Here is a 14,209-nt window from a genome sequence, read left to right on the forward strand (position 1 = left end):
GTGTGAGAGTGGGTGTGAGAGTGTCTGTATTGTTATGAGAGCAGTTGTGATAGTGTCTGTCTGGTTGTGAGAGGGTGTACTAGAATGTCAGACTGGGTGTGAAAGGGTTATGTCTGGATGTGAGACTGGGTATGAAATAGTGTGTCTGGCTGTGAGGCTGATTCTGAGAGTGAGTGTCTGGCTGAGATACTGGGTGTGACAGTGTCTGTGACTGAGTGTGAGAGTGTGTAGAGGGATGCCAAAAGTGTGTACAAGCATTTGTGCATATTTTTTACAAGATCTGTAGATACACCGGTAGATTTACACCGAGATCCGCTCTGAGCCCTGCTGGGGATCATCAGATCTCAGAAAACATAAAAAATATTATTTATGCATTTTTTACAAGGTATGTATATCTAAGGCACCTTTATACGATCGCCCTGGGGTCAGGGACATCTTCCCTGACCCCATCTTGTACCTTGTCGCCCTCATTTCAGCCCCGGGGACCATTTCCCAATAAAGCAAAATGGTGGCCACAATCTCCCTGCCAGATTGTGGCCAGCCAATCGGTTTCTTCCTGTGGTGGGTGGATCTGTGGATTGACCTGCAGTAGATTTGTGGAGGAGCTGCATCCCTAGATATCCATAGTTTTTTTTCCCTTAAATAGCTCTAGTTCTATGGAAACATGGTCCTAACTATAACTACCTAGTGGTGACTATATAAAGATCTTAACCCAGAAAGTATGATATTTTCATGATTTTGAGAAAATGTGCTCAGATGTTTTTGAGACATGAAAGTTTAAAATATAAAGATATCAGCACGGTTGGTCCCATAGGAGTCCGGTGGGACCACAGCATAGAAATCTGTGAAGCCCTTTTTCCTCATTAGCCTACTTGGAACTATGGACTCAGTGGTCCTGATGCACTGACGGGCTTTGAAGGAGCAGTCAAAAGCTCCTGCAGAAGTCCACAAGAACCCCTTGTGGTCATGTGGGACTCCTGCAGCAGACAGCCCAGAAGACTCTGAGCTACAATGGGAGTGCAACAGTACTATTAAAAATACGTTAAAAAAAGTAGTGTGGTTTTAGAGTCTGTGGGAGTTTGAGCATTCAGGTAGGGTTGTTTAACAATGAGGGGCTGGCAATGAGGTCTACATCAGGCTGGGCCCTGTGGCCAACTCCATGTTGCACATTGTTAGACTTGCCATCCTTGGTGTGGTCTCCCCTAACTTTTTGCCTCTGTTCCCCAAGTTGTTGATGTGTGCTGGACTGGTTTTTGCTGTCTTTGATACTCTGGGCACTTTACCACTGCTATCCAGTGCTAAAGTGCAAGTGCTCCTATGTGAAATGTATGTGTAATTGGATTTCCATTATTGGCATATTTGATTTACTAGTAAGTCCCTAGTACAGTGCACTAGAGGTGTCCAGGGCCTGTAAATCAAATGTTACTAGTGGGCATGTGGCACTGGTTGTGCCACCCACATTAGTAGCCCTGTAAACATGGCTCAGACCTGCACTGCAGTGTCTTTGTTTGCAGTTTTCAACTGCCAATTCGATTTGGCAAGTGTACCCACTTGCCAAGCCTAAACTGTCCCTATTTATTTATGCAAGGCACCCCTAAGGGAGGCTCTAGGTAGCCCCATGGGCAGGTGCAGTGTATGTTAAAGGTGGGAATGTACTTATGTGTTTTACATGTCCTGACAGGGAAATACTGCCAAATTCGGTTTTCACTGTTGCAAGGCCTATCTCTCTCATAGGTTAACATAGGGGCTAGCTTTAAATGTCATTAAAGCTCAAATTCCCTTTAGGAGCAGATGGAAATTTGTAGTTTGCAGTCTCTGAACTCACAACTTAAAAATACCTATTTTAGTAAAGTTGGTTTTTAGATTGTGTGTTTGAAAATGCCACTTTTAGAAAGTAGGCATTTTCTCATTTAAACCGTTCTGTGACTCTGCTTGTTTGTGGATTCTCTGTCTGGGTCAGTTTGACAGTTGGGCTGTTGGCACTTCTCTCTAGACAGTGACACAAAGAGAGCTGGGGTGTAGCCTGCATATCCTGATGGGCCATCTGTGCTCAGGGGAGGGGAGGAGTGGCCACTTAACCCTGAAAGGGCTGTGCCTGCCCTCACACAATGCAGTCTCCACCCCCCTAGTGTGTGTCTGGGGCCTAGCCTGGGCAAGGCAGGAGATTTCAAACAAGAGAGACTTTTCTTTGAAGTTTACCTACTTCAAAGGCAGAAAGGAGTATAAGTAGTGGACCCAAAACATCTGAAAATTAGATTACTTCAAGGATTCAGGAGGAACCTCTGCCTGAAGAAGAGCTAAAGAGCTGAGGAGAAGTGCTGCCCTGGCCTGTGACTATGCTGGGTTGGGCTATCCAGCAGTTGCATCTTCTTCCTGTGCAAGGGAAAGGAGACTGGACATTGTGGTATATTCCTGCTTGAGAAGTAACTCTAATGGCTTGGATTAGAGCTTGCCTCCTGTTTTGAAGCCTCAGGGACAACAAAGGCTTCACCAGCCAGACCTGAGTCTACTTGCTGTGGACTCTAGCTTGCAAGAGGGTGCCATTCCAGTTCTTGGACCCCTGGAAGTGAATTCCTGGACAAAAACCAGTCTAACGACGTTGGACGATGCTGTGCGACTTCGCAAAGGATGCAGCTGCCTGGAACCATGACACTGCTTGCCCCGAGGCCGTGGACCTCACTGAGTGCGATCCTGATGACCCAGTAAGCTAAGGCCACTACCCCGGAACTACAACGCCACCTGCCCCAAGGCTATTGCCCTTGTAGAAGTCCGACAACACTGTAGGCTTCACATCGCTCCAGCTGCTGATCCCTCCCGACTTTGCTGACACTGGCGTGTCGTAAGTCCAACATCCATGACGGTCCGATGCCATTGCAGCGCCTGCAGCCCTGTGACATCATCACAACCCGGTGAGGTTGCCCCGTAGCATCGTGACTCCGCCGGACTTTGCATCTGTCAGAACAAAGGGACCGACTTCGCATCTGATACCGCTTCACCTAAACTGCGCTGTAGTGAGGGCCCGACGCCGCTGCGTGACGCCTCTGTCCTTCTGTCCCGTGGCACCATAACTGATGCAGCATCAGACACAACGAAGCCGCTCTCCCCAACTCCGTGCATCAGCCTGTTTTCTACTTGTTTCTTAAGGTACTGTACTTGGAGGTCGAACGAGTCCGTAAACGACGCCATTGGCGTTGCATTGAAGGAAACGACTCCATCACGGATAATACCAACTTGCAGTATTTGTGCCTCAAGGCACTGTTTTCATGCTATTAAGTGGTAAATTCATGTTTTTTATGTTTTTTAACTGTATGTTGTGGATTTTATCCTATTTGGTATTATTTTTCTAAACCTGTGTTGTGTTATTTTGTAGTGTTTTCATTGTATTACTGTGTGTGTTGGTACAAATACTTTATGCATTGCTTCTGAAGTTAAGCCTGCCTGCTCCTACAAGCTACCAAGGGGGTGAGCAGGGATTAACTGAGGGTGATTCTCTTTTACCTTGACTAGAGTGAGGGTCATTTCTTGGACAGGGGGTAACCTGACTGCCAACTGAAAAAAACAATTTCTAACACACATTTGGAAAGGTTATGGTGGTCATTACAACCCTGGCGGTCGGTGTTAAAGCGGCGGTAAGACCGCTAATAGGCCGGCGTTATGAAAAAATTGAATTACAGCCGTGGCGGAAACCGCCAACAAAGACAGCCACTTTAACACTCCGACGGCCATGGCGGTACCAACAAACACCACGGCGGTCACCGCCAACAGACAGGCAGGAGACAATGTACCACCCACAGTATTACATCAGGCCAATCCACCACCTTTTCCGGGGCGGATTCACCGCAAACAAAAACACGGCGGAAACAGGACTCCGAAGGGAAAACGCTCACCTCTGCACACCCCACGAGAGACCAGGACGCCATGGAACCAGACCTTCACAGATTCCCAGCCTTCATCTTCCTGCTCCTCTACCAGGAGCACGAACGCCGGCCCAGAAGACCACAGTGAGTACTGCACCTACGACACAGGGGAGGGGGAGGGAAAAAACAGAACACACACATGCAACACGCAACACCCCCACCCTCACCCACTACAACACACACACAAATACATCATGATACATTACAGTTACACCCCCCCCAATCCTCCAGAAGAATGCAAAGACAAAAGGAAATGAGATAAATGATTGCAATATATTAAAATTCAGTGGTCAAATAATATACATACACTATTTACAAATATATACACCAAGAATATTAGTCCAGGGTATTCCACCATTAAAGTCCGTGGACCACTGGGCCCACACTGCATGGGCGAGGCCCACACAAGATATCCAAACGTGACGGAGAGAACACTGCAGGGGCATCAGATTGAAATAAAACAGGCACCACGGGGAAGGGAAAGAGGGGGCACCTCAGCCGGTTGAGTGCACAACGCCAAATCCACGAGGGGGCCCCATGCCCACTGTTCAATCCTGGGGAGTGCAAAGCCATAGTCTCTCAAGTCTCTACAGTGGGTTGGTTGCCCACTGCTATATCCTGGGGAGTGCAAAGCCACAGTCTCTCAAGTCTCTACAGTGGGTGGTTTGCCCACTGTGCAATCCTGGGGAGTGAAAAGCCACAGTCTCTCAAGTCTCTACAGTGGATGGGTTGCCCACTGCTATATCCTGGGGAGTGCAAAGCCACAGTCTCTCAAGTCTCTACAGTGGGTGGTTTGCCCACTGCTACATCCTGGGGAGTGCAAAGCCACAGTCTCTCAAGTCACTACAGAGGGTGGGTTGCACACTGCTATATCCTGGGGAGTGCAAAGCCACAGTCTCTCAAGTAGATAACAGTCTCCACTGGTTCTGGAGGGGGCTTGGTGCCCAGAGTGCTTCATCCTGCCAAGGACAGAGGTAGTGGATGCCTTTCTCCACTGGTTCTGGAGGGGGCTTGGTGCCCAGAGTGCTTCATCCTGCCAAGGACAGAGGTAGTGGATGCCTTTCTCCACTGGTTCTGGAGGGGTCTTTGTGCCCAGAGTGCTTCATCCTGCAAAGGACAGAGGTAGTGAATGTGATACTCCACTGGTTCTGGAGGTGGCTTGGTGCCCAGAGTGCTTCATCCTGCATGTGGCAGTCCTGTCTTTGGCAGCAGTGCTTGTGGCGGTCCTGTCTTTGGCAGTGGTGCATGTGGCGGTCCTGTCTTTGGCAGCGGTGTTTGTTGCAGTCCTGTCTTTGGCAGCGGTGCTTGTGGCCGTCCTGTCTTTGGCAGCTGTGCTTGTGGCCATCCTGTCTTTGGCAGCGGTGCATGTGGCGGACATTCGCCGCTGGAGCAAGAAGACGGAGGAGGCCTAGCTGGGGATGGCCTCCCAACGTGGGAGGGGTGCCCGTCGCACCATGTCCCCCCTGATGTTCAGGATCCTGGTGGTGGCGGAACCAGAGTTGGATGGGCGCTTGAGGGCGTCACAGCAGCAACAAGGGGGTGAGTATACTCTCATTCTGCTGATTCAGCGTGCAGTGGAGATGTCTGGGTGGGGGAGGCGGGCTGTGTGTTTCCCTAGGCCAGGGCGAGTGTGCTAGTAAGTCCCCTTTTTCATGCAGAACCTGTGGCACCTTCCCCACCTGGGTACAGTGCCAACTACACCTAGTCCGGCTCCTGTGACATCCATGTGTGCAGATATCGGACATAGCCTTGTAGGCCATTTACCAGGCATTGAATAGTGGACCCCAAATGCACGGCTTAGTGCAGGGTGCTTCTGTGTCTGTCGTGTCCGCCGTAGTAGCGGTAATGCATGCACTCAACTTGTCTTTCTTCTGTCTCCCCCCCCCTTTTTTTGGTCTCCCTGTACATGTATGCATTAGCATCATCAGGTGGAGGAGCAGTGGCATTGGAGCAGGAGGGAGCTGCATCCCACATGGCCCTGCAGAGCGACACTACGGACTCTGAGTTCACCTGTGGGACGGAGGGCGAAGGGAGCTCCATGGCAGGGACAGGAGCTGACACAAGCGAAACTGACGCGTCCTCTGATGGGAGCTCCCTTGTGGTGGCGGCCCCATCTGTGCCCCCCGCATCTACAGGTGCAGACGCCACCCCCCCTCCAGCATGGCATGTCATGTCATGCTATCTTATGTATTGTTGTATTATGCTATGTCATGCCATGTTATTCTATTTAATGTAATTTTATGCTATGGTACATCATGTCATTTTATCTTATCTTATGTAATGTTATGTTGTGCTATGTCATGTCGTGTTATGCTATCTCATGTAGTATAATGTAATGTTGGTCTTCTAAATCCCAACAACTCACTCAAAGGTTTTTGGGTGCTGTATGTGGAGAGGAAACAGTAGAGCTTAGTAACTGACTCCAGACCCCCAAGATGGTAGATTTTTTGAAGATACTTTACCTCTAACAGCAGGCACACATTATTTCCCACAGAGGTTGCAGCACTTCTTAGTCTTCGGACAGTTTGTGTCGCTTTGGCACTGTGGGGGAGGCAGGGGCAGCTTGCACGCAGCTAGTATTTTGGGGCAGGTCCCCAGATGTGGTGCATCTGTAAAACGCCAACAGGATTGAACTAAAAACACAGCCATCCTGAGCTAACAGCACAACTGCCACAGGCTGTTCACAGATCCTCACACTGAAATATCCTTATAGATTGCTTGACTCCTTTGGAACTAAAGGGAAAAAGCTTCCAATATCTTCAGAGAAACTGCACACAGCTGAAACTACCATCTCTTGTAGGTTACATTAAGGTGCCTCATATAGAACCCCTTTCCTCCCTCTCATATCATCCTCCTTCTCCCTCTTCTACTGCTCCTATTTGTCTTCCCCCGCACTATTTTCTCTGTGACTCCTCAGTCTACAGCTCTTCTCTAGCACTTCTCATTTTACTTCTGTCCTACGTACACTCATCTCCATACTGCTGATAGCTCTACTGATCTCCACTCTACCCTGTTCTTTCTATTGCTGTTCTCTCTAATGTGCCTTAGGCCATATGTACTAACACATTTTCCCATTGACACAGAATGGGAAAAACCCTTTGCTACATCTGGCCCTTAATCTCTTATTTCTTGCCACTCTTTTTTCTATCACTCCTCACCCCTTCACTTCAACGTGGCACTCCTGACTCCACTGGACCTCTTTATACCACTCTTTTCTAGTGCTCCTTGCTGTCCAGAATTGTTTCTACAGCTCTTTTCTCCATCGCTCCTTATTTCACCATGTTTTCTAGCATCAATCTTCTCTCTACAGTTCATCAGTCCACTGTTATTCGCTCCATTGTTCTTTCCTCTTCCATTCTTTCTTCTACTCCTTGCTCTCTTATTCTTCTCTCAACTGCTCCTCTTTCACATGCTTCACTCTACGTCTCTTTTCTATACCACTCCTGACTCCACTGCTCTTATCAATACCACTCCTGACTCTACTGCTCTTCCCTATACCACTCCTGATTCCACTGCTCATATTTATACCACTCCTGACTCTACTGCTCCTCTCTTTACCACTCCTGACTCCACTGCTCTGCTCTGTATTACTCCTGACTCTACTGCTCTTCTCTATCCCACTCCTGACTCTACTGCTCTTCTCTATCCCACTCCTGACTCTACTGCTCCTCTCTTTACCACTCCTGACTCCACTGCTCTGCTCTATACTACTCCTGACTCTACTGCTCTTCTCTATCCCACTCCTGACTCTACTGCTTTTCTCTATAACACTCCTGCCTCCCATACTGTTCCCTACCTTTTTTTCTATACCACTAGCACCAACGCAGACACCCTTGTACCATGGTGCAAGGGCGTCTGCCTTGTTGGCAGGGTGTGATTTATGCAGGAAGAGGCACCTGCACAGAAACAATCCATGGAGGTGTTTTTCCTCTTTGTATGTGTGCTGCAGAATGCAGCACACATAGTAGGAGAAAAAACATGGAGAAACAAATATATTTCTCCTCGAACCTCCTCCCCTGAGGAGGTGTATGATTTTGATGCCTTCTCAAGTTTACACATCTTTGTAAAACTCATAATGTGCCAAAACCCATGGATTTTGCATGGGAAAAGCCACCACAATGCCCATGGAGCTTCTCCTATCGTGGTGTAAGGAAACACAGTGACTTGTGCTGCATTACCTTACACTTTATCTACGAGGCTATGAAAAGCTGTGCATGGCTTCGTAGAAAAGGGTCTGCACTCTGCAGTGCCAGAGCACCACAAAGGTGACTCACTGTCGGCGCATGGAGCTTGTAAATATGCCCCTATATTTATAATATATCATAACAGAACTTTATGTACAGGGTCTAGGCCAATTGGGATTGGGGGGTATCCAGACACTCTTGAAATAGAGTCAGGGTTTACATTTAAAAAATGTAGTTGATAATCTACCTAAACGAGAGCTGTGATGTAAGCTAGTCATAATATGATCCCAAAATATGAATTTTAATTGGGTTTTGGAAGACAATGTTAGGAAGGAAGGGTCAGTTCAGAAAGTCCAAAGCCACAGTTTGGTGAGCCAAGACTCAATATACCTGAACCAGGGAAAAGTGGTGTTCTCATCTAGTTCCAAAAGTTCTCTCATTCCCTTCTGATATGGCGCAAGCTCCTGTACTGTCCAAATCCTCACCCAGAAGAGAAGAGGCCTTAACACTGCTACATGCTCTTCTCTCCTGAGTGCAACATCATAGAACATGGGGATAAGGGGAGTGCTTTTGGGACACGTATTCTCACTCTGGGTCAGCCTTTTCACATTTGAATGTACCCAAATCTTGGCACCATATAGGGCCACTACTTGTGCTTTTAAGTTATACAGGTCAATAGTGGGAAGACTGGGCTGGGCAATGTTGCCTGATGATTTTGCATGCATTGTAAATTGGGAACAGCGTTTTTGCCAATCTACCTCCACATACCATAAAAAATTATGCTAATGTGACACTAGGTGGCGCTAGGCCCTTCCTAAATTTGGGCATTCCTTTTTCCTGAATGTGTCCTCGTTTTTCTTGTTAGGGTCGAGCCTGCATCGCATGTGCTTGCGCATGCGTTCCATTTGTGAGACGATTTAGGAGTTAGAAAAGGGCTTGACGCCCCATCCATGTCACATCAGTGTCTTTCATTGGTTTGTGGGCTTGCCTGTTAAAATCTGCTTGCTTTCATTGGTGGAAGGCACGCATACGTCATGCCTTTTCTGGTGGCTAGCCCTCCTAGAGCGCAACGACCAAGTACTGAAAACATGTGAGGCTTGCTGTTTCCTGTCAGGTTTATGGACTACTTTTTATCTTTTTTTCGCAACGCAATCTCTCTTGGCAGAAGTCGAGCACTTTGCATAACATCGACCCTGTTACATAGTTAATTACACTTTTGATGGTTACGTAGATAATTGCACTTTTGCCGATAGGTTTCACTACGAGTGAACTGTAAGCAACATGATCGTGCGTTTTTTTCCATTTAAAGTGGCAAGAAAAATCCAGTTAGGAGTTAACAACTGCTAATAACTCTCACTCGGAGGAATGCAAGACCCTGTTGCATTGCAAATGCTTGTTTCAGAGAGCTCCGAGCACCTACCTGGAGTATAGTGTGGCACGTCTCACAGTGCCCACCCATTTCTGTAGAAATCATTTTTCCTCAGCTTCGTTTTTGTAGTTTTTTTTTTACAAAATTGTGATTATCAAACTTTCAGGGAAAAATTATACCCTTTATCAGGCAATCTAGTTGACAGAAATCATTTTTCAAAATTGTGACTTCAAATGCCTAATATATGAAAAACAATTTCAAACCTTTTCACTGGCATGTTTTTTAAATGTCAGTCACTCAAAAATTACTGAAAGGATTTACAGAAGCATGCTCTCCCAGAAAATGTCCAGTTTCAAAGTGTGAATAGGTTCAGTTGTTGTAACTGAGAGCAAAATGTATAATGGGATCTAAAATGGGAAAGCTCATTTTTTGACTCCCTATCACCTTAACCTTTTTAATGTGCACAGGTTTGCATGAAGTGTAACAACCTGGACCTCACCTTGCTGCAGTAGGCAAAGGCCAAATTTGGCGCACGCTCATCCAAAAAGGCCACATTTATGGGCAAATAAAAAAAGATTTTTCTGTGGAAAGTGTAGTGTGAATCATAACTACACAGTAGCGACTGTCACTGTGTAATAATGGAAGATAATATGGAATAGAACGTTTTTGTTCTTTATACTTGGGAGTTTTGAATTGTGTTTTTAATTCATATTCAAGTGCACTCAATTATATACTCCTTAAATTGTGCAAAGCAAGAAAAAGATGAGAACAGCAGGAGAAAGAAATCATATTACGAGAGGCCAATAGAATTATAAAGTTATGTTATGCCATGTCATTTATCTTATGTAATGTTATGTAATGCTATGTCATGTCATGCTATCTTATGTAATGTTGTATTATGCTATGTCATGCCATGTTATTCTATTTAATGTAATTTTATGCTATGGTTTATCATATCATTTTATCTTATCTTATGCAATGCTATGTTATGCTATGTCATGTCGTATTATGCTATCTCATGTAGTATTCTGTAATGTTGGTCTTCTAAATCCCAACAACTCACTCAAAGGTTTTTCTGGTGCTGTATGTGGAAAGGAAGCAGTAGAGCTTAGTAACTGACTCCAGACCCGATAGATGGTAGATTGTTTGAATATACTTTACCTCTCACAGCAGACACACATTGTAACCCACAGAGGTTGCAGCACTTCTCAGTTTTCAGACAGTTTGTGTCCCTTTGGCACTGTGGGGGAGGCAGGGGCAGCTTGCACGCAGCTAGTATTTTGGGGCAGGTCCCCGGATGTGATGCATCTTTAAAACACCAACAGGATTGAACTAAAAACACAGCCATCCTGAGCTAAGAGCACAACTGCCACAGGCTGTTCACAGATCCTCACACTGAATTATCCTTATAGATTGCTTGACTCCTTTTGAACTAAAGGGAAAAAGCGTCCAATATCTTCAGAGAATCTGCACACAGCTGAAACTACCATCTCTTGTAGGTTACATTAAGGTGCCTCATATAGAACCCCTTTCCTCCCTCTCATATCATCCTCCTTCTCCATCTTCTACTGCTCCTATTTGTCTTCCCCACACTATTTTCTCTGTGACTCCTCAGTCTACAGCTCTTCTCTAGCACTCCTCATTTTACTTCTGTCCTATGTACGCTCATCTCCATACTGCTGATAGATCTACTGATCTCCACTCTACCCTATTCTTTATATTGCTGTTCTCTCTAATGTGCCATAGGCCATATGTACGAACACATTTTCCCATTGTAACAGAATGGGAAAAACCCTTTGCTACATCTGGCCGTTAATCTCTTATTTATTGCAACTCTTTTTTCTATCACTCCTCACCCCTTCACTTCAACGTACCACTCCTGACTCCACTGGACCTCTCTATACCACTCTTTTCTAGTGCTCCTCGCTGTCCAGAATTTTTTCTACAGCTCTTTTCTCCATCGCTCATTATTTCACCATGTTTTCTAGCATCAATCTTCTCTCTACAGTTCATCAGACCACTGTTATTCGCTCTATTGTTCTTTCCTCTTCCATTCTTTCTTCTACTCCTTGATCTCTTATTCTTCTCTCAACTGCTCCTCTTTCACATGCTTCACTCTATGTCTCTTTTTTATACCACTCCTGACTCCACTGCTCCTATCAATACCACTCCTGACTCTACTGCTCTTCCCTATACCACTCCTGATTCCACTTCTCATATTTATACCACTCCTGACTCTAATGCTCCTCTCTTTACCACTCCTGACTCCACTGCTCTGCTCTATACTACTCCTGACTCTACTGCTCTTCTCTATCCCACTCCTGACTCTACTGCTCCTCTCTTTACCACTCCTGACTCCACTGCTCTGCTCTATACTACTCCTGACTCTACTGGTCTTCTCTATGCCACTCCTGACTCTACTGCTCCTCTCTTTACCACTCCTGACTTCACTGCTCTGCTCTATACTACTCCTGACTATACTGCTCTTCTCTATCCCACTCCTGACTCTACTGCTCTTCTCTATCCCACTCCTGACTCTACTGCTCCTCTCTTTACCACTCCTGACTTCACTGCTCTGCTCTATACTACTCCTGACTCTACTGCTCTTCTCTATCCCACTCCTGACTCTATTGCTCCTCTCTTTACCACTCCTGACTCTACTGCTCTGCTCTATACTACTCCTGACTCTACTGCTCTTCTCTATCCCACTCCTGACTCTACTGCTCTTCTCTATCCGACTCCTGACTCTACTGCTCCTCTCTTTACCACTCCTGACTCCATTGCTCTGCTCTATACTACTCCTGACTCTACTGCTCTTCTCTATCCCACTCCTGACTCTACTGCTTTTCTCTATAACACTCCTGCCTCCCATACTGTTCCCTACTTTTTTTTCTATACCAGTATCACCAACGCAGGCACCCTTGCACCATGGTGCAAGGGTGTCTGCCTTGTTGGCAGGGCTGATTTATGCAGGAAGAGGCACCTGCACAGAAACAATCCATGGAGGTGTTTTTCCTCTTTGTATGTGTGCTGCAGAATGCAGCACAATGGGTAGGAGAAAAAACATGGAGAAATAAATATATTTCTCCTCGAACCTCCTCCCCTGAGGAGGTGTATGATTTTGATGCCTTCTCAAGTTTACACATCTTTGTAAAACTCAGAATGTGCCAAAACCCATGGATTTTGCATGGGAAAACCCACCACAATGCCCATGGAGCTCCCTCCTCTCGTGGTGTAAGGAAACACAGTGACTTGTGCTGCATTGCCTTACACTTTATCTACGAGGCTATGAAAAGCTGTGCAGGCTTTGTAGATAAGGGTCTGCACTCTGCAGTGCCAGAGCACCACAAATGTGACTCACTGTCGGCGCATGGAGCTTGTAAATATGCCCCTATATTTATAATATATCATAACAGAACTTTATGTACAGGGTCCAGGCCAATTGGGATTGGGGGGTATCCAGACACTCTCGAAATAGGGTCAGGGTTTACATTTCAAAAATGTTGTTGATAATCTACCTAAACGAGAGCTGTGATGTAAGGTAGTCATAATATTATCCCAAAATATGAATTTTAATTGGGTTTTGGAAGACAATGTTAGGAAGGAAGGGTCAGTTCAGAAAGTCCAAAGCCACAGTTTGGTGAGCCAAGATTCAATATACCTGAACCAGGGAAAAGTGGTGTTCTCATCTAATTCCAAAAGTTCTCTCATACCCTTCTGATATGGCGCAAGCTCCTGTACTGTCCCAATCCTCACCCAGAAGAGAAGAGGCCTTAACACTGCTACATGCTCTTCTCTCCGAGTGCAACATCATTGAACATGGGGATAAGGGGAGTGCTTTTTGGACACGTATTCTCACTCTGGGTCAGCCTTTTCACATTTGAATGTCCCCAAATTTTGGCACCATATAGGGCCACTACTTGTGCTTTTAAGTTATAGAGGTCAATAGTGGGAAGACTGGTCTGGGCAATGTTGCCTGATGATTTTGCATGCATTGCACCACCTTGTAAATTGGGAACAGCGTTTTTGCCAATCTACCTCCACATACCTTAAAAAATGATGCTTATGTGACACTAGATGGCGCTAGGCCCTTCCTAAATTTATGAACTAGTTTTTATCTTTTTTTCGCAGCGCGATCTCGCTTGGCAGAAGTCGAGCACTTTGCATAACTTTGCATCACTACGAGTGAACTGTAAGCAACTTGATTGTGCAGTTTTTTTCCATTTAATACGGCAAGAAAAATCTGGTTAGGAGTTATCAACTGCTAATAGCTCTCACTCTGAGGAATGCGGGACCCTGTTACATTGCAAGTGCTTGTTTCAGAGAGCCCTGAGCACCCACCTGGAGTATAGTGTGGCACGTCTCACAGTGCCCTCCCATTTCTGTAGAAATTATTTTTCCTCAGCTTCGTTTTTGTTGTCTTTTTTTACAAAATTGTGATTATAAAACTTTCAGGGAAAATTTATACCCTTTATCAGGCAATCTAGTTGACAGAAATCATTTTACAAAATTGTGACTTCAAATGGCTAATATATACAAAACAATTTCAAACCCTTTCACTGGCATGTTTTTTAAATGTCAATCTCACCTCACTGCAGTAGACAAAGGCCAAATGTGGCACACGTTCATCCAAAAAGGCCACATTTATGGGCAAATAAAAAAGATTTTTCTGTGGAAAGTGTAGTGTGAATCATAACTACACAGTACTGACTGTCACTGTGTAATAATGGAAGATAATA

General features: G+C 45.7%; 1 protein-coding gene across 1 annotated transcript in view; it reads right to left on the minus strand.

Moving 5' to 3' along the window:
- Window positions 1-14,209, minus strand: part of LOC138296982 (WAP four-disulfide core domain protein 8-like) — a 158,438-nt gene that overhangs the window by 1,506 nt on the left and 142,723 nt on the right. The gene's annotated exons all lie outside the window — the stretch shown is intronic.

The sequence above is a fragment of the Pleurodeles waltl genome, chromosome 5 (assembly GCF_031143425.1).
Source record: "Pleurodeles waltl isolate 20211129_DDA chromosome 5, aPleWal1.hap1.20221129, whole genome shotgun sequence".
Classification (NCBI taxonomy): domain Eukaryota; kingdom Metazoa; phylum Chordata; class Amphibia; order Caudata; family Salamandridae; genus Pleurodeles; species Pleurodeles waltl.